General features: G+C 47.9%; 1 long non-coding RNA gene and 1 pseudogene across 1 annotated transcript; one reads left to right on the forward strand and one right to left on the reverse strand.

Annotated features, from left to right (window-relative positions):
* Positions 1–1,750: 1,750 nt before the first annotated feature.
* Positions 1,751–8,043, reverse strand: LOC135363564 (uncharacterized). The gene is made up of 3 exons (XR_010409234.1): positions 7,984–8,043; positions 4,782–4,939; positions 1,751–1,891 (listed from the first exon to the last, which is right to left on the reverse strand). It is a non-coding gene; the product is annotated as an uncharacterized LOC135363564 (long non-coding RNA).
* Positions 4,087–4,363, forward strand: LOC123848769 (large ribosomal subunit protein eL43-like; annotated as a pseudogene).
* Positions 8,044–17,785: the final 9,742 nt, after the last annotated feature.

Here is a 17,785-nt window from a genome sequence, read left to right on the forward strand (position 1 = left end):
CAGTTGCCCTCAAACAATGTCAAGAATTCCCTAGAAACAGGACTTGTCCATCATCTTTATGGTAGCTTACCTGCCAAAACTGGTATCAGAGGAAGCTCCAAAGTACAAAATAGTTGCCATAAACCATAAACCTGTTTTGTAGGAAAAAATGATACCAATGTTACTTTTAAATTACTTCTACCTGCACACGGCTGAACAGCCTACTTGATTGCATTGAGGTGGAATTTCGGGCAACTCCCAAGTGAGTGGTGGCTCCTCCCAACAGCGGCCCTCCCGCCAAGCTCCTTCCTAGTAAAACTCCTATTTCCTTCAAGTATTCTATTTCATTACCAAGACCTCACAGAGATATTTAGAAATACCAGGTAGGCCAACCCTCACTCCCAATTCTCTTTAATCTTTCTCATTTAAAACAATTTTTTAAAAGATTTTATTTATTTATTTGACAGAGAGAGAGCATGAGCAGGGGGAGTGGCAGGCAGGGGGAGAAGCAGACTCCCCACTGAGCAAGGAGCCTGACACAGACCCAATCCCAGGACCCCGAGATCAGGACCTGAGCCGAAGGCAGATGCTTCACCGACTGAGCCACCCAGGCGCCCTAATCTTTTTCATTTTTAAGTGTGATGTAGGTATTTTTAGACTTGTAGCCTTCCATTTTAACTTCTGAATAGGTATACTGAATTCCCAAAAGTGTAGCTAGAATTTTCATTGGTTTTTGCAATGGCTTTATAGATTAGTGTGGGGAGAGGTGAAATCTTTATATGAGGTCACCTCCTCCAGGAGTAGGAGACGTCTCTGCATTTATTCAGACCGTCTTCATGCCTATTCTCAGGGCTTCTGTCATGTGTGTCCCTTCCTGCTGCCATCTGAAGCCCTCAGCCTCGCCAGCCCCTCCTCCCGGCCCTGTGCCCTGCACTTTGCCCTCGGGGAAGGGCTGATGTGCTCCAGGCCACCACCTGGCTTCTCCTCAGCTCTCAGGCTGGTTTTGCCCATGTGGGGTAATAGGGTAGAGAAATGGGCTTCCTCTCTCCCACTAGACTCTTCCCAGCAGCCCACAGTCCTGGGCCTGCAACCACAGCACCTGGTGCCCGGCTCCTGACCAGCAGCCCCTGCAGGGTCTCGGCTTTCCCTGGGTCCTGGTGACAGCTTCCCCTCCAAGCCCAGCGGTTGAAACACTTCCAGCTAGTACCTGTCTCTGGAGGCTTCTCCATCCTTTGCTGGCCCCCCCACTCCTGGGCTCACCTCCACACACAGTCCCTTCCTCCAACTCTTCTTGACTGTTCCTGCAAATGCCCTCTGCTTCCCAACGAGACTGAGTGGAGCTGTGTCTATCTCACTATTAAACTAAAATGAATACTCAGCTTTTATGTTAACTGTAGCATTAGAAATATTCCAACTGAGGAGCGCCTGGGAGGCTCAGTTAAGCATCTGACTTTGGCTCAGGTCATGATCTCAGGGTCCTTGGATCGAGCCCCGCATCGGGCTCTGCCCACATAGTGGGGAGTCTGCTAGAGATTTTTTTCTCCCTCTACCCCTCCCCCTACTCATGCTCTCCATTTCTAATAAATAAATAAAATCTTAAAAAAAAAAAGTTCCAAATGAATTGGTAGCTTTTAAAAACGCTACAATTGTTAGCCTACGTCCACCACTGCCTTAAAACTTCAGGTCTTATCATGTGGACTATCCTTCTATGAGTGATGCACAAGTTCACTTGGCCTGAGAATTCACTCAAAGATGCTGTGAGCATGGATGTGAGTGAGAGGTGTTCTTGGGGAACAGTGAGCAAGAGTGCCTGCCAACTCCAAGTTACAGTAAGACGCCTTGCCTTCAACTGGGAACAAAGGCCCATCGTAAGTCTGTGGAGTATCTTCAGGTTCACCCGTACATTCTGATTCTTTAAAAGATCAGAAGAATGAAAGATTAGGCAAACTTGGCAGCAATGTTCATCACAATCTAGGGATTGACACAACCCACAGAACTGGGCACTAGGTAGGTGGCACGAGTCTTTCCATGGCAGACATGAACATCGATGGCATCACCAAATACCTCAAGCGGGCGAGCTCCCATGCTACAGAAAAGCCTACTTACTGGACAAATGCAAGCTACCTGGAGCCTCACACTTTCCCCCAACCGAGTTTTCTTCTTCATTTTACAGGAACTGCCAAGTGTCCACGGTGCAAAGATCACACGGTGGTAGAGACAGAAGCATACCCTCATGTGCCCCGGTAGGCTGAGGAGCCACGTGGCCACACTCACTGTCTGTCCTCACCTGGGCGACACCCCCGGAGGCCCTGAGCATGGACACACAGGGAGGGGCATGAGCCGCAACCCCCAGCACGCAGTCTGACTCTCCTCCCCGGACACCTCGCTCTGCCAAACAACTCCCCACACTCCACTTTCGGCCTCAAGGCCCCAAGCCGGAGAAACCACAGGACGAGGAGCCAGCAGTGGGCTGATGTAGCCTGGCATTTGCGGTCTCGTCATCCCCAGCCTTGGCTCTCCTGGAAGACTGGTCTGAGGACACCGTGAGCAGACTGTCCACTCCCGCCCAAATGAGCTTCCTACAGGACAGAGCTGGCGATGCACCTCCCACTATGCACGGTTCTCCGGCGGGGCTTCCCTAGGACAAGACTGAGCTCCGGGTGGGACCAGCACCCTCGTGACAGAGCCTGTGATACCGCTCCTCCTCTACCCTACACCTTTCTTCCCAATCTCACCATTCCCTCCTGTTCCCATGCTGCTCCCTCTGCCCAGACGCCCCCTGCGTTCTCTCAGACCATCCCCAGCACCTCTTCAACATGGCACAACGTGGGCCTGGCTTTCCCCTCCCGCCCCTCACGCACTGCATGCCTCCACAATGGACACATTTCTAGCCACCAGGATTTGAGCGCAAGTTCATGGAGGCTGCTGCTTTTCTTCCTGGAGTGTGCTGAGGGCCCGGGGTGAGGCGACAGCTCACATGTGGGCAGTGGTGGGACTGGCAGGGTCCACAGCACTGAGAGCAACTGGGTGCAGGGCCGCGGCTTCTAGACAGGGAGAAAACACACCTCTGAGGCTGGTGCTTTATTCCCTGCAGCCACTCCCAGCCCTAGATGCACTAGAAAGAAACTAGACCTTATAGTCAGAAACCCACGCTTTGATCCACAGCCTCAACTTGACCTTGGGCAAGATGCATGCACACTGACCCTTCTGCATCTTGGTCTAGTCATCTATAAACTGGGACTGGTAGTGCTGAGGTGGGTAAGTCCCTGTTTTAGTGAGTGTCTCGGCTGCTATTTGAGGAAGTTCCCCTCCCAGCATCCTACGATCAGTAGAACTCACCTCCACGCACTGTCCCCCCACCAAGGGGCACACACGTGGCACAGTGAGGGAACTAACTGTGGGTCTTCGACAAAAGTGACCCATGGCTCACTGCTGGCCCCAGGGCCTGAGGCTCACGTCTTCCCATGACCTGCTACTGCTTTCCCTCTGAGTCTGTGAGCTCCCCCGTATTCCTCTGACACATCTCTTTAAATTAAGGGAGAGTGAGTTTCCACATTTGTACCCCCAAGTCCCCATCTGACTCAGACCCTCCCTCACAGATGGCGCAGGATGAAGAGCAGGAGCAAGCAGACCTCCCCGAGCCTCAGGGCCCTCACATCACCAGCCGCTCTGCCCCCATGGTTCCCACCCCACGGCCAATCCTCGTGCTCCCCGAGCCCTCTGCATGCTCGTCCCGTTGTGCTTCTAGCGTGTTGCTGTTGATTTGCATGCAGGAAGCCTCAACAGAGTGGCCCAACTGTGGCCACACTGCTCTCCCGGGCCACCTCCTCGGGGGCCTGGCTCACTGGGCTCCGGGCCGGGCTCCAGACCCATGAGCACTATGGCTTCTGCGGATGTGGTTCCTAACAACTGGGTGCATCTCGGACAGGGCTTGGGAAGACACACCTGGGCACATGGAGCGAGGTGGTACCTGAGCCTCTGCCGCAGCTGCCGGGTCACCGGCACCACGAGCAGCTCGTGGGGCCCAGAGCACGTGGCTCTGACGCCAGAGGGTCCATTTAGAAGAATCACACTGTCTCTCTGGGCTCAGACCTAGTTTGCGGCGACATGGCTAAACGCACCAAGAAGGTCGGAATTGTGGAGAAATCCAGGACCCATTATGGTGCCTCCCTCAGGAAAATGGTGAAGAAGATTGAAATGAGCCAGCATGCCAAGTACACTTGCTCCTTCTGTGGCAAAACCAAGATGCAGCGACGAGCTGTGGGGATCTGGCCTTGTGGCTCCTGCATGAAACCCGTCGCTGGTGGCACCTGGACCTGCAACACTACTTCTGCTGTCAGTAAAGTCTGCCATCAGACGACTGAAGGAGTTGAAAGACCAGTAGAAGCTCCCCCAGTTGAAACATAGCTAGCCTATAATAAATGGGTTAATTTACGTAACAAAATTACCTTGGCTTGTTAAATTTATTAATTAGATCTTTCAATTTGTGTTGCATTAGTTTTGCTTTTTCAAAGGACTTAGAAATAAAAAATCCTTCTGATTTTTATTGGGAAAAAAAAAAAAAGAAGGATCACACTGTGAACGGACTTCCCAGGAACAGTTTCATGAAGGAACAGAAGTCACCTGTCCTAACTCAATATCCTCCACCAGAAATGTCAGGGTAAAAAGCATTTGTGTAGAATAAGTAAAAATGAATGTCAGCTATGTTCTTTTTACTACTGGACTGTTTATGAAACAGAAAAAATTTCTAGGAAAAAATTCGGTTGATTAGGTTGGTAAAGCCTCATCTTAACATAACTCACCACAACATTTCTTGAGGAATTCCCATATGTGCTGTTCATTTTAACAGAGATGGAGCTTTCAAGGTATTTTGCCACTAAATCTTCAAAAGAGGGTGCAGCATCCCCAGGATCTATAAGCCATGCAGCAATTCTGGGGTTGAGCCCTACAAAATGAACAACTACAGAGAAAAAGGCCATTTAGTCACTCCATGAAAACTGAAGAACCATCCTTTTCTTGAGGATCAAAATAATAATAATAGCATTGCCGTGCCCTCAAGTTACAGAGGTGAGTGCCTAAGGGAGGTTCCGCAGTTCCGGAGGAACTTGAGCCTTTGGTACGAGCGGCCTCCATGACCCAGGTCCCACACAGGCAATCTCCATGGGGAACTGACCCCAGACAGCCAAAGAGGGGGAATGAACTAACGTGGAACTGGACCGCTCAAAAATGTTCAGAGAGGTGGCGGTGAGAACCCTCAGGCCCTCTTCTGGCCTCCTCTCCCCCACCTGCTCCCCACCCCTGCTCCCCAGCTTTCCGACCCTGTGCGTCTTACTGGGCTACCTTCGTAGGCACTCCTGACCCCTCTTCAGGGTGTCCAGGAACCCAAGTCTTGTGGGTAGAAGAAAGAGCATAAGCATCCTCATTGCCAAGTTTGGCAGGGGGGGGCGGCGGGGCGGGCAGTGTGTTTGAGGACAGAGACGCCTGGCATTTGGGGTATTTCCCCTGATGGAGGAAAACCTGAGAGACCCCCAGAACTCTGCTGCATTGGGATATGTAAAAAGAACCAAGCACAAGTTCACCCCTGGAACTTGGGCAGTCACTGCCCCTAAGTACTAGTTTTCTCATCCAAAACCCAGGGAAGAGGTTACTGTACATCTCTGCTAGACATATGGGAAGATGCTTTGTGAAAAATAAAAATGACATTTGCTAAATAAGTTTTAGTACCAGAGTATTTTAGACACGGACAGGGGAGCTATAATGGGGGGGGGGCTGATAAACTGAGAGAGAAATCTGAATTCTAAGTGATTGCGTTTTCAAGTTGCTTTAACTTTTTTTTTTTTTTTTAAGATTTTATTTATTTATTTGACAGAGAGAGACACAGCGAGAGAGGGAACAGAAGCAGGGGGAGTGGGAGAGGGAGAAGCAGGCTCCCCGCAGAGCAGGGAGCCCGATGCGGGACTCGATCCCAGGACCGTGGGATCATGACCTGAGCTGAAGGCAGTCGCTTAACCAACTGAGCCACCCAGGCGCCCTAACTTTTTTTTTAAGATTTATTTATTTATTTTAGAGAAAGCACAAGCCGGGGGGCAGGGGGAGAGAGAGAATCCCAAGCAGACTCTGCGCTGAGCATGGAGCCCAGTGCGGGGCTCTATCTCAGGACCCTGAGATCATGACCTGAGCTGAAATCAAGACTTGGATGCTCAACCAACTGAGCCACCCAGGCGCCCCAAGTTACTTTAACATTTTGAATAATGCTACATAAAAATAAGGAGTTTGCTTTTAAACAAAACTGTAGTCTTAGATCACAACACACTAAATATTATATTTCCTGGCACCTTTGAATTATGCCAGCCTAAGAGATTTATATTTGCCAATGCAACCAGTCTCATGACTTTTTTGTTTGATGTCTGGGAAGACACTGGCAGATTTGGAAGCTTGGCTGGGACAACATCGGCAGGTGCTCCCGGACCTGTACCCATGTTGGCTGTGCGTGACCCGACCCAACACCATCCGGCAATGCTAACTGACCCAGGAGGACTGGTTCACTCTACTTGCCTTTTCAGAGCTCTAACGGTCCAAAATTAAGGCTCTGTTAACATTCTTGAAAACTCTTGGGGAAGGGCCTGGGGGCTGGTTCCTGTAATCTCCTCCACCTCACATTCTAAAGCCCACCAGGCCAAGGCCCCACACTGGGGAGAAAATGCCAGTAGTTGAAAGAGAAATACCAACGAAACAGATTGAAAATGAGCTAAGAAAATCTGAGAAAATGATAAAGGTGATGAAAAATAAATAAATCAGAATTAGAAATAGTTGGAAATTAGGTGACTTAGAAAAATAAAAAAATAAAAACTAGGGGCGCCTGGGTGGCTCAGTTGGTTAAGCAACTGCCTTCGGCTCAGGTCATGATCCTGGAGTCCCGGGATCGAGTCCCGCATCGGGCTCCCTGCTCGGCGGGGAGTCTGCTTCTCCCTCTGACACTCCTTCCTCCCTCTCATGCTCTCTGTCTCTCATTCTCTCTGTCTCAAATAAATAAATAAAATCTTAGAGAAAAAAAAAATCTCATTCAAGTACTTTTTTTAAACCTAACACATTGGCAGAACTTAGAGTTGGATAACACCAGTGTTAGTAAAGGTGTTCACAAATGCATAGAAAATGATGTAAGAGAAATTTATTTTAAACTATTAGAGGAGATTCGAAGTGAGGATGAGCAGTGTTGCAGGCATGAAAGTGAGCTTTTAGGGCGCCTGGGTGGCTCAGTTGGTTAAGCGACTGCCTTCGGCTCAGGTCATGATCCTGGAGTCCCAGGATCGAGTTCCGCATCGGGCTCCCTGCTCAGCGGGGAGCCTGCTTCTCCCTCTGGCCCTCCCCCCTCTCATGTGCTCTCTCTCTCTCTCATTCTCTCTCTCAAATAAATAAAATCTTAAAAAAAAAAAAAAACTGAACAAAGAAATGAAAGGGTTCAGAAAATAAAACAAAAAAAATTTCATAAATAAAAACTGAACTGGCAATACACAAAAGCCAATCAATGCAATGGATAATGCCCTACATAAGAAAAGACGATGGAAAAGAGGAATTTAAAGAAAGTGAGATTGGAAATAGATTCTAGATAAAGTGACAAATATGAAAGAGCAGAGAAGTAGATTCAACATATGAAATGAGTTCAAATATCACAAAAAAGGTAAACAACAGATATCATGTACCTCCTGACAGAAAGACACGCCACTACCTAGGGCCAGGGTCATGACTTAGTCTTGCCCTCCCCAAATCAGGCCTGAAATCTGATCAAGCCTCTGGATCCAACTGCCAATTTACAAGAAATAGAAGAGCAAGAAGAAAGTGTTAAACAGCAAGAAGGTGATACGTTCTGAAAAATCCAGACGCTGGGAAATCCTACACGACAAACAAGCTGGTTCCCTCCACAAGGACAAAATAATTACAGGAAAGTAAAACAGAGAGAGAGAATATATAGATGAAAAAAAAAAAGAAACAAGAAACATATCATACCTATCCTAGCTTCGGGATAACCTAACTCCAGCTCTTGTTTGGATCCCAAGTCACACAAACTGTAAAAAAATAAAAACAAACAAGATATTTAAAGACAACAGGGGCAGCGCACCCACTAACTGGATATCTAATAACACTGAAAGATTACTACTAATTTGTGGGGAGATGATGATGGCATCATCTTAAAAATGAAACCCTCATACTTCACCACATAATTGAAACATTTACAGATGAATCATATGATGCTTGGAATCTGCTACAAATCAAGCCAGGAGGCAGGCAGGTGATTGCAAGTGTGAGGAGTTACAGAGAAAAGAAGACCGGGCATAAGTTAGTAACTGTTGAAGCTGAGTGATGGGTACCATGTTGTTTTCCAACACCATCTCTGGCGCCCAGCGTGCGGTCTCCCGCCCACGGGTCTGCGGCTCTGCAGAAGCCGGCAGGTGTCTGACAGCTGGCGCCATTCTGACACCAGCTGCCCCGAGTGCAGACCCTGCAGCCTCACAAGACCACCCCTGCTTCAGACGCCTCCCATACCTCCCACCCACCATCTACAAATCGGGGTTCCCACGACCCCCTCCTCGGGTTCCATAACTGGCTAGAACGGCTCGCAGAACTGCGGGAAGCACCTTATACTAACTCGTGACCCATTTATCATGAAGGACACAACCCGGGACCATCCGGACGGAAGAGATGCGCAGGGCAAGCGAGGTATGGGGCAAGGGGCGCAGAGCTCCCCACCCCGCCCAGCACCCAGACGTGCTCCCCAGCCTGGGAGCCCTCCAGATCCCCCCCAGCCCCTGAGCAGGGAATTCATGGAGGTTCCACTACCCAGGTGCGACTGATGAGCTCGCTGGCCACTGAGATTGACCGCCTCTCCATCCCCTCTCTGTCCCTGGAAGGGGTGTGGGGGTGGGGGACTTAAAGTCCAACCCACTAAGCCCGGTGTGGTCATTCTGTCCACTGCCCTATCCTGAGGCCCGCTAGGGGCCCCCCACTCCCAGTCCCAGTCTCATTAGCCCACAAAAGACATTCTTAGCACTCTGGGGATTGCAAGGGTCTTAGGAACTATGTGCCAGGAAGCAAGGACAAAGACTAAATATATATTTCTTATTGTATCACAGGTAATTTTGTACATGTTGGAAATTTTGTACATTCAAAGAGTTTTTTTTTTATTGGGGCACCTGGGTGGCTCAGTCAGTTAAGCATCTGCCTTCGGCTCAGGTCATGATCTGGAGGTCCTGGGATCGAGCCCCGCATCGGGCTCCGTGCTCAGCCTTGAGTCTGCTTCTCTTTCTCCCTCTGTGATCTCTCTTGCTCTATCTCTCAAATAAATAAATACAAATCTTAAAAAAAAAGATTTTTTTTCCAACCTCTTATTCTATTTTCAAACATGCAGACAATTTAAAGAGAACTATCCAGTGAACCCTCATAATATCCACTACTTAGATTCTATAAGGAGCATTTCTGCTATATTTGCTTTGCTACATATCTGTCCATCTAAGAAAAGTTATTAAAAATTCTTATTATGTTAAATGAAAGATAAAAACATGTTCTATATTGTTTTGATGTGAATTATTATTTAATTTTAATTCCAGTATAGTTAACATAGTGTCATATTAGTTTCAGGTGTACAATATAGTGACTCAGCACTTCCAAACAACACCCAGTTTTCATTGAGACAGGGGCCCTCCTTGATCCCCATCACCTGTTTCCCCCATCCCCCCACCTCCCCTCTCGTGACCATCATGTGTTTTCTACAGTTAAGAGTCCGTTTCTTGTTTGTCTCCTTTTCCCCTTTGCTCATTTGTTTTGTTTCTTTAATTCCATGTATGAGTGAATCATATGGTATTTGTCTTTCTCTGACTGACTTATTTCACTTAGCATAATATTCTCTAGCTCCATCCATGTCATTGCAAATGTTAAGATTTCATTCTTTTTCATGGCCGAGTACTACTCCACTGTATGTATGTATGTATATGCCACATCTTCTTTTTTTTTTTTTTTTTTTTAAATGAAGTTCACAGTATAATACTGAGAAGTTAGGCAACAAGGATGAATTTAAGCCAGGCTCCAGAGCCCACAGTGGCGGAGGGCTCACACAGGGCTTCCCCTGAGGCCGCCCATTTGGGGTCTGCTGTCGCCTTACCAACTCTGCCGTTCTTTTTCTGCTTCCAGTCCCATTTAGTTAGAAACCAAGTGTGGAGTCAGTCTTCTGGGGCCACCAACAGAACAGCGGAAGCAGCTGCTCAGCAGTCTTCCAGAGGTTACTGAAAGGCAGGCCCCCCACAGCCTGGGCCTCTCCCCTTGCCCAGCCCAACCTGCAGGGAGAGCTAAGGGCCAGGCCCCACCTCTCTGGCCTCACCCAGCTCCGAATACGCTGGTGGCAGGCATCCAGCGTTAAGGAGGCCACACTCTAACCAGCTCTGCCATGGGCAGGTGAGGGCAGCAGGCCCAGGGCTTGCATGCCCCGCTTGTATGCCACATCTTCTTGATGGACACTTGGGCTGCTTCCCTATCTTGGCTGTTGTAAACAATGATACCATAAGCTTAAGGGTGCATGTATTCCTTTGAATTCGTATTTTGTATTCTTTGCATAAATACCCAGTAGTGCAATTGCTGGGTCACAGGGTAGCTCTATTTTTAACTTTCTGAGGAATCTCCACACTGTTTTCCAGAGTGGTTGCACCAGTTTGTGTTCCCACCTACAGTGCACGAAGCCTCCTTTTTCTGCACATCCTCACCAACGTCTGTTGTTTCTTGCGTTGTTGATTTTAGCCGTTCTGACAGGTGTGAGGTGGTATCTCATTGTGGTTTCGATTTGCATCTCCCTGATGATGAGGTATGTTGAGCATCTTTTCATGTGTCTGGACTTTAATCCGTAGGGAGCTTATAAGCTATTTGTGGTAACAACACATCCCATCTGACCACACTGCGTAAGTCGCTTCTTTCTTATTTTAAATTACAAAAAGTAATTATCCTTGCAAAAAATCCAACGGTCTAAGGAACAGAGGGAAAGTGCCCCTCACCCTTGGGGCACGAGGCCACACAGCTGGTGCTTTGGAGCCTGCCTCCCCACCCCCCATTCCCAGGAGGAGCCACTGCTGGAGAGCTCAGTTTAAGAGATTATAAAAACTCAAACTTACCATGCTTCCAGCTGCCATCTTTACCAAGAAACTGCAGCACTGTTCGCACAAAGTCCTTGGCGTTAAAACAAACAACAGGACATTCACATTTCAGCAGTTGAAACACCACTTTCCTGGAAGATAAAAAGAAATTCACTGGCTTAGACGTGAATTCAGGACTTCTGACCTCGGAAGGAGTACCTCTATTGCTCTACCGAAGGTGTCACTTGCTAAACTACCTTGTAGGCGCTCTTTTTCTAGGAGCCTTCCGTGGGTTAACCTGAATCCTGTGGGAAGGTGTTACTTCTCTGCACTTACAGCTGAGGAAGCTGAGACAGGCCCCACGGCTGTTCAGAGCCCATCCCTGGGCGAAGTCGCATCACCGCAGGCTAAGCCCAGCGGTACCCGAGCGGAGCACACTCTGGACTCCTTACAGGCTCCCCGGCACGGCTCTCCAGCCTGCTCTCCCAGCACGCGCTCCCAACACTCTGCCCTCCGCTCACACTGAATTGTCTTTCCTCCTCCAGCACACGGTGCCACATCCTCCCACAGTCTGGGCCATGCCCCATGCTGCACTCTCGCCTGCAATTCTCCTCCCACGATTTCTGCAAACTGCCCCTTTCTCCAGGCGGGGAGTCCCCCCTCCTCTGTTCCTTCTCTACTCCTGTCCATGTACCACCTGCAGCCGGGACCATATTTGTACCGTAATTTGCCTTGAAAGTAGGCTCGCCCCATTGCTCTGTGAGCTCCTTGGATATGGGATTCGTAAGAGTCGGCATTTACTGAACACTTACCATGACACCATGCTAAACACTTCAAAGGACTGTTACACTGAAATCTCAGCACAACCCTGTTAGGCAGGCACCAGATCCACTTTACAGATAAGGAAGCTGAGGCTCAGAGTGGCTAAACAATTTTCCCAGCAAGACCCTATCTTGCTGCTGCCAGGGCCCGCACTGTAAGTCTTCCTTTATAGGAACTCTCTATTCATACATTAATGAGGGTCTTGCATGAGGGCTGAGGGAGAAAGAAAGCAGGAGCCCACTCAGCTCTGCACACAGGGTCAACAGAAAGTTAGATTCTGCTCAGCTTGCTGCACAGACATTTGCATTTTCTTGCGTGGCTTCCACATGGGTTTCCCTGGAAGAGGGGGCCCGGCTGGTAGAGAGGACAGAGGGCCAGCAGCACCGTGTCAGGTTTTGGCTCTGTGGACTCGGGATGGCGCAGGGAAGAGAGAAGGGGAGAGGGGCTGGGAGCTTACAGGGGAGAAGAGCTGCACTTCCACGCTGACGCCCTCACTTGCTGCAGACGCCAAGTCCCTACTAAGGTCACCTAAGAACTGCAGGATCTCCCACTAGTAAGAGATGCAGGCTAGTGGGTTTCTAACTTAAGTTAAGACAAACAACAAAAAGAGCATCTTGTAAGACAAAGTGACTGAAACACAGTGTGTTTTGTAAGTCAGTTATAGAAGTCAGTTGTGTCACATTTGCAAACAAAAAGGCAGCCAGAATATAAAAAAGGTAGACTTGGGTCTAAAAGAGGAGGCTTGAGTCTCAAGACTGACTTAGGGCTATTCCTCTGAGTCTCAGTTTCGCCATCTATAAAGTGGAACTAATAAGACCCAACACATACAGTTAATGTGAAGATGAAGAGAGCACGTGTGTGTAAGAAGACCTTACACAGGTGTGCAATAAATGGTATTCGGTATGCTTTGTGCAAAAAAGTCATTTATGTGTGTTTTCATTTAAATGTGATTTATTTAATTTTAAATCTCAAACATACTAACATAGAATTGGGATTATTCCTTCCAATTTTATGGTATGTGAGGCCATGTCTTCATATAATTGTCTTGGAACTTACAAAAATTAAACCTTAATACGCATTTATTAAAAAATAACAATAAATATTTGTGAAGCACATACTCTGTCACATTGTTCTTGGCTTGTGGAGACACAGGAATGAGCAAGACATAAAAACCCCTGGCTCGGGGCACTCAGGGACAGACACACAGGGCGATGGGGGTGGGGGGGGGCACCGCTATACACAGTGGGCTGGGAAGGCCTTCTGACCATGCTGTAACACCTCAGGGAAGACTTGAAGGGTAAGGTGAACAAAAGGCCTCGTTGAAGGAGGAAAGTTCTCTATAGAAAATTTTACCCAATATGTGTGGAAGAAATGATAGACACAGAAAAATCACCATCTTCCAGACATACTGAAAAAGTGATTTCGATGACCACTGAGGGGACGTTTGGTGGGGACATTCACAATGGAGGGAGCATGCCGACACCGCCTAGCCCACAGCTTCATTGAGCGTCACGCATGTGAGGACAACACAACTGCATCGCAGAAGGTAGCCTGATCGAGTGCAGGGCACCCAGCTAAACACGATGTTCAGAAAAACAGTGAATAATTTTTATGTGAAAAAAAATATGTTTCTTAGAGATGTATGCCTGTAGTGTAAGAATGTCTCTTCCAACACTTGGGACGTAGTTATACTAAAAAATTGTTTATCTGGGATCCAAACTTAGCATCCTGCATTTTTATTTGTTAAATCTGACCATCCAACTGTGTGTGTGATGGGGTGTGAAGCAGACAGCACCACCCAGGGAAGTGCCCTCGTGAGAAAAGCTGGAGCTGGATAATGGAGCTTATAGAACGAAGCTCCAGCTTACAGAAAGTATGGAGGAAAGGGGAACAAGGTAAAGGAACCCACAATCACAAAACAGATAAGCCCAGGACATGGGACCTCCTGCAAGATGGGGTCAGAGGTCGGAGGATGCTCTTAGTAGAAGTGGTAGGAGAGACAAGAAATGGCATGCGTGACCTTGCTGGTCCTGATCCCAATAGATCAAGTGTAGAAGGACATTTTAAAAACAATCAGGTAAGGGGCGCCTGGGTGGCTCAGTCGTTAAGCGTCTGCCTTCGGCTCAGGTCATGATCCCGGGGTCCTGGGGTCCTGGGATCCTGGGATCGAGCCCCGCATCGGGCTCCCTGCTCGGCGGGAAGCCTGCTTCTCCCTCTCCCACTCCCCCTGCTTGTGTTCCCTCTCTTGCTGTGTGTGTCTCTATCAAATAAATTTTAAAAATCTTTAAAAAAATAAAAAATAAAAACACTCAGGTAACTTTAGATGTGTACTGAGTATTAAATTTGCTAAGTTTGAGAATGGCATTGTAGCCAGGTGAAGAAAAGCCCAGGTGTTTTAGAGCTGCATCCTGAGCCCTGTGAGCTAAAACGACATGTCTGGGATTTTCCCCTAATCCCAGCTCCCTCCCCCTCTCCTCAAAAAGGGGCAGATGAAGGAAGCATGGAAAGACCTTTGGTTTGAGTGGGTGTGTATATAGGGCTCATTACATTACACTCTCTACTTTCATGTTTTCATAATTTGCTTTGTGTGTGTGTGTGTGTTGGGGGGGTATGGTTTAGACGAATGGGTAGCACATCGGGCAGACACCTGGGAGCACATTGCAGGGGAGGAAGAGTGGTACAAGGAAGACCCCCGGGTAGATCAAGGAGGCTGGCGTGCAGTGAGAGCAGGGGAAGAGGAACTCCCAGGCCTGGTGAGGGCCACGCGCAGACCTGCGGGCATCACTGGGAGCTGTTGCAGGGCTCCGAGCAGGGAGCGTTGTGACCTTAGTGCTCAGACCCTCTCTGGGAAACGTGTGGAAAACAGGCTGGGGGCAGGTGGAGGCAGGCGGCCCTCAGGAAGCCCCTGCTTGGTTCGGTCAGGAGGTGAAGGCCTGAACCAAATGGCAGCAGCAGAAGGGAAGAGAGGTCAGCTTCTAGCTGTATTTTGAAGGCAGAGCCAATGGGATATACTAAGAGCTTGGATGAAAGGAAGAGGGAAGTTAAAGATAATGCCAGGACCGTTGGCCTGAGCTCACGGAGAGCAAATGCTGACATTAACCTTGACAGCAAAGCCTGTCGGAGGCAGGTTTCGGGAAGACAGGAGTTCAGTTTTGCACATGTTGAGGCCCTAGTGACTATCAGATGTCCAAGTAAAGAGCACTGAGTAAGATATATACATCCAGAATTCAGAAAAGGCCGTCCAAATATTAGGGCTCTGTTCTCACAGAGATCTTCCATAGAATAGACCTGCCTACTTGTTCTTTCAGAAGAAAATTAGGTAAATATGGGTTTCTTGCGAGCAGGCTGCTCTATTAGTCAAATGTTGTCCCATTCTCACCAAAATTTACTGCAGTGTAAGTGCCTGATGTTAAGCTTATGATTGTTGAGGCATCCATTTCAAAAGACATCCATACTGCCTGCTGTATGACAAGCCACCAGCAAAACACCCAGACAAGGAGCAGGGCCACCCCCACCTGTGCAGCTTCCCTTCCAGACAGGCCGGGGGCATCCGGACACCTGACCTGAGAGTGATCCTACTTTTCCCTTCCTAACTCCCACTCATATGATTTCTATTAGCCAATAAAGAGTGAAACCTTGAAACGGCCAGCCCCCCATCCTCAGACCATAATAAAGGCTGAGCCTCAGGCCTGCGCCCTCTCTTTCTCTAGCTATGACTTTGCTGTGTGGCCCCCGGTGTGGTGTGTACCTCCAGGACCTGTGAGTAATGAATCTTGTTCCTCAAAGTTCCCTGATGGTTTCTGCTGAATTGTGTCCTGTGATCCTAGGAACTCTAACGGTTGGTCCAGCCACAGCACTGGCCCCTGCCATTCCTCACTGGGACAACACAGATGCAGCCACAGCCTACAACCCCCCACAGCCCAGTGAGACTGTGGGAGGCCGACGGGGCCGGGCCTGGGCACCACCTGCTCACCCCTGAGCCCCCGTGAACGCCTCTTCAGGACAGCAGCTTCGGGGAGCTCCTGCCAGGCAGCTAAGGGGCTGGGACTCTGAGGGCTGGGTGGGCAGGAGGTGGATGTCCCCACCCAAGGCAAAAACCGGAGTCAGGCTGACAACACGGCAGAAGAGCTGTAACGAGGGCAGGGGCTGGAACCCCCAGCAGGACTTTTTAGGATCGCTACGGGGCAGCTCAAGCATCCCTGCTCGATCTAAAACTGTCCGATTCTAAAGGGCAGGTCCAAGTGAGGTGTGTCTTAACTATTTCTACAGAATGAAGCTTTGAAATTAGCATGAAATTAGGTGGTACTGAGGACAATTTACTTTTTGAATTTAATTTACTTTAATTTTCTAATGCTGTGAGTGAGATGAGGAAAATCATCTGGGACTGTGGTCACGACAGTGGATCTTCAGGCCTTGGGACGAAGCTTTTCTCACCAACTTCTCACTGAGATGTTGATTCAAATCCTGGAGGGGCTCCCATGGAAGGATGGAGCCTTCATTCCAGAAGCTCTTTGGGGGAAAGCAGGCTACTGTGTGCAGAGCTGTCATTTAGATCCATTTTATTTTCATGTGCCTGTACAAAACTTCTAAAAATTTAAATAATTAAAGTTGGAGCTTGGGAGACTCTAACTGGACTCAACGAAGCAGACATGTAAGTAGGAAGTAAGGCAGTGGGAGGAGATTTCTGACCTGGCAAACTGATTATATGCCTCTTGCTCCTGGCCCCCAGTAGAGGAGTGCTCTGTTTGGAGGTAGATACACTGATCACGGAGTGTGGAGCCTTCCCCCAGGACACTGTCAGAGGCTGAGACATCCAGAGGACCACTGCCCTCTACACAGCTCTGCAGTAACATTGCAATTCCTTTAACAGAGGGAAACAGAGCCTGTGAATACAAATACAGTTTCAAAATTAAACACAAACAATGTATTTATTCAAGAAAGGTGTGTTTTATAATTAGAGAGAAAAGGCCTAGAATTAAATTTGTAAATAAATAGTTCTTTTAATGACAGTCAAGGCCAAAAGCCAAACCCATGATCTTACTCTCCAAATCTGGACTCCTCCCTATTCAACATCATAATAGAAGTCTTAGCCAGCGTAACACAATGGGAAAAAGAAATAAAAGGCATATAGATCAGAAACGAAGAACTATACTGTCTCTATTTACAGATGACACAAATGTCTGCATAGAAAACCAAAGGGAATTTACAAAAAAACCTCCTGGGACCAGTATGTGAGTTTAGTAAGGTTGCAAGATACAAGATTAAAACACAAAATTAATTGTATTTCTATGTACTCTCAATGAACATGTAAAAATGATCTTTTTTTAAAAACAATGTGTTTACCAGGGGTGCCTGGGTAGCTCAGGCGGTTAAGCATCCGACTCTTGATTTTGGCTCAGGTAACTGTCTCAGGGTTGTGAGACCGAACCCCGTATGAGGCTCCATGCTGGGTGTGGAACCTGCTTAGGATTCTTTCTCCACCTCTCCCTCTGCCCCTGTCCCCACCACTCTCTCTCTTTTTCCTCATTCTATTCTAAAAAAATAAAATAAAATAAAAAATAAATGAAAATGAAAATAAAAATAAAAATAAAAAGATGCATTACCATTTATAATAACCATTCCAAAAAATGAAATACTTAAATAGAAATCAACAAAACACGTACAGGATCCATATGCTATACTACACGACAAATACTGGTGAAAGAAGCCAAAGAAGACCTAACTAACAGAGACACACCATGCTTGAGGACCACAAAACTCCTAATAGGAATGTCAGTTCTCCCAAGTTAATCTGTAGAACCTAGATCAATAAACCCCAAGTATAAGAAACATGAAGAACACCACACCAAGTCACATTATAATTAAATTGCTTA

Source organism: Mirounga angustirostris, unplaced genomic scaffold (assembly GCF_029215605.1).
Source record: "Mirounga angustirostris isolate CCGP_5_RB_7025 unplaced genomic scaffold, mMirAng1.0.hap1 SCAF_2, whole genome shotgun sequence".
Classification (NCBI taxonomy): Eukaryota; Metazoa; Chordata; class Mammalia; order Carnivora; family Phocidae; genus Mirounga; species Mirounga angustirostris.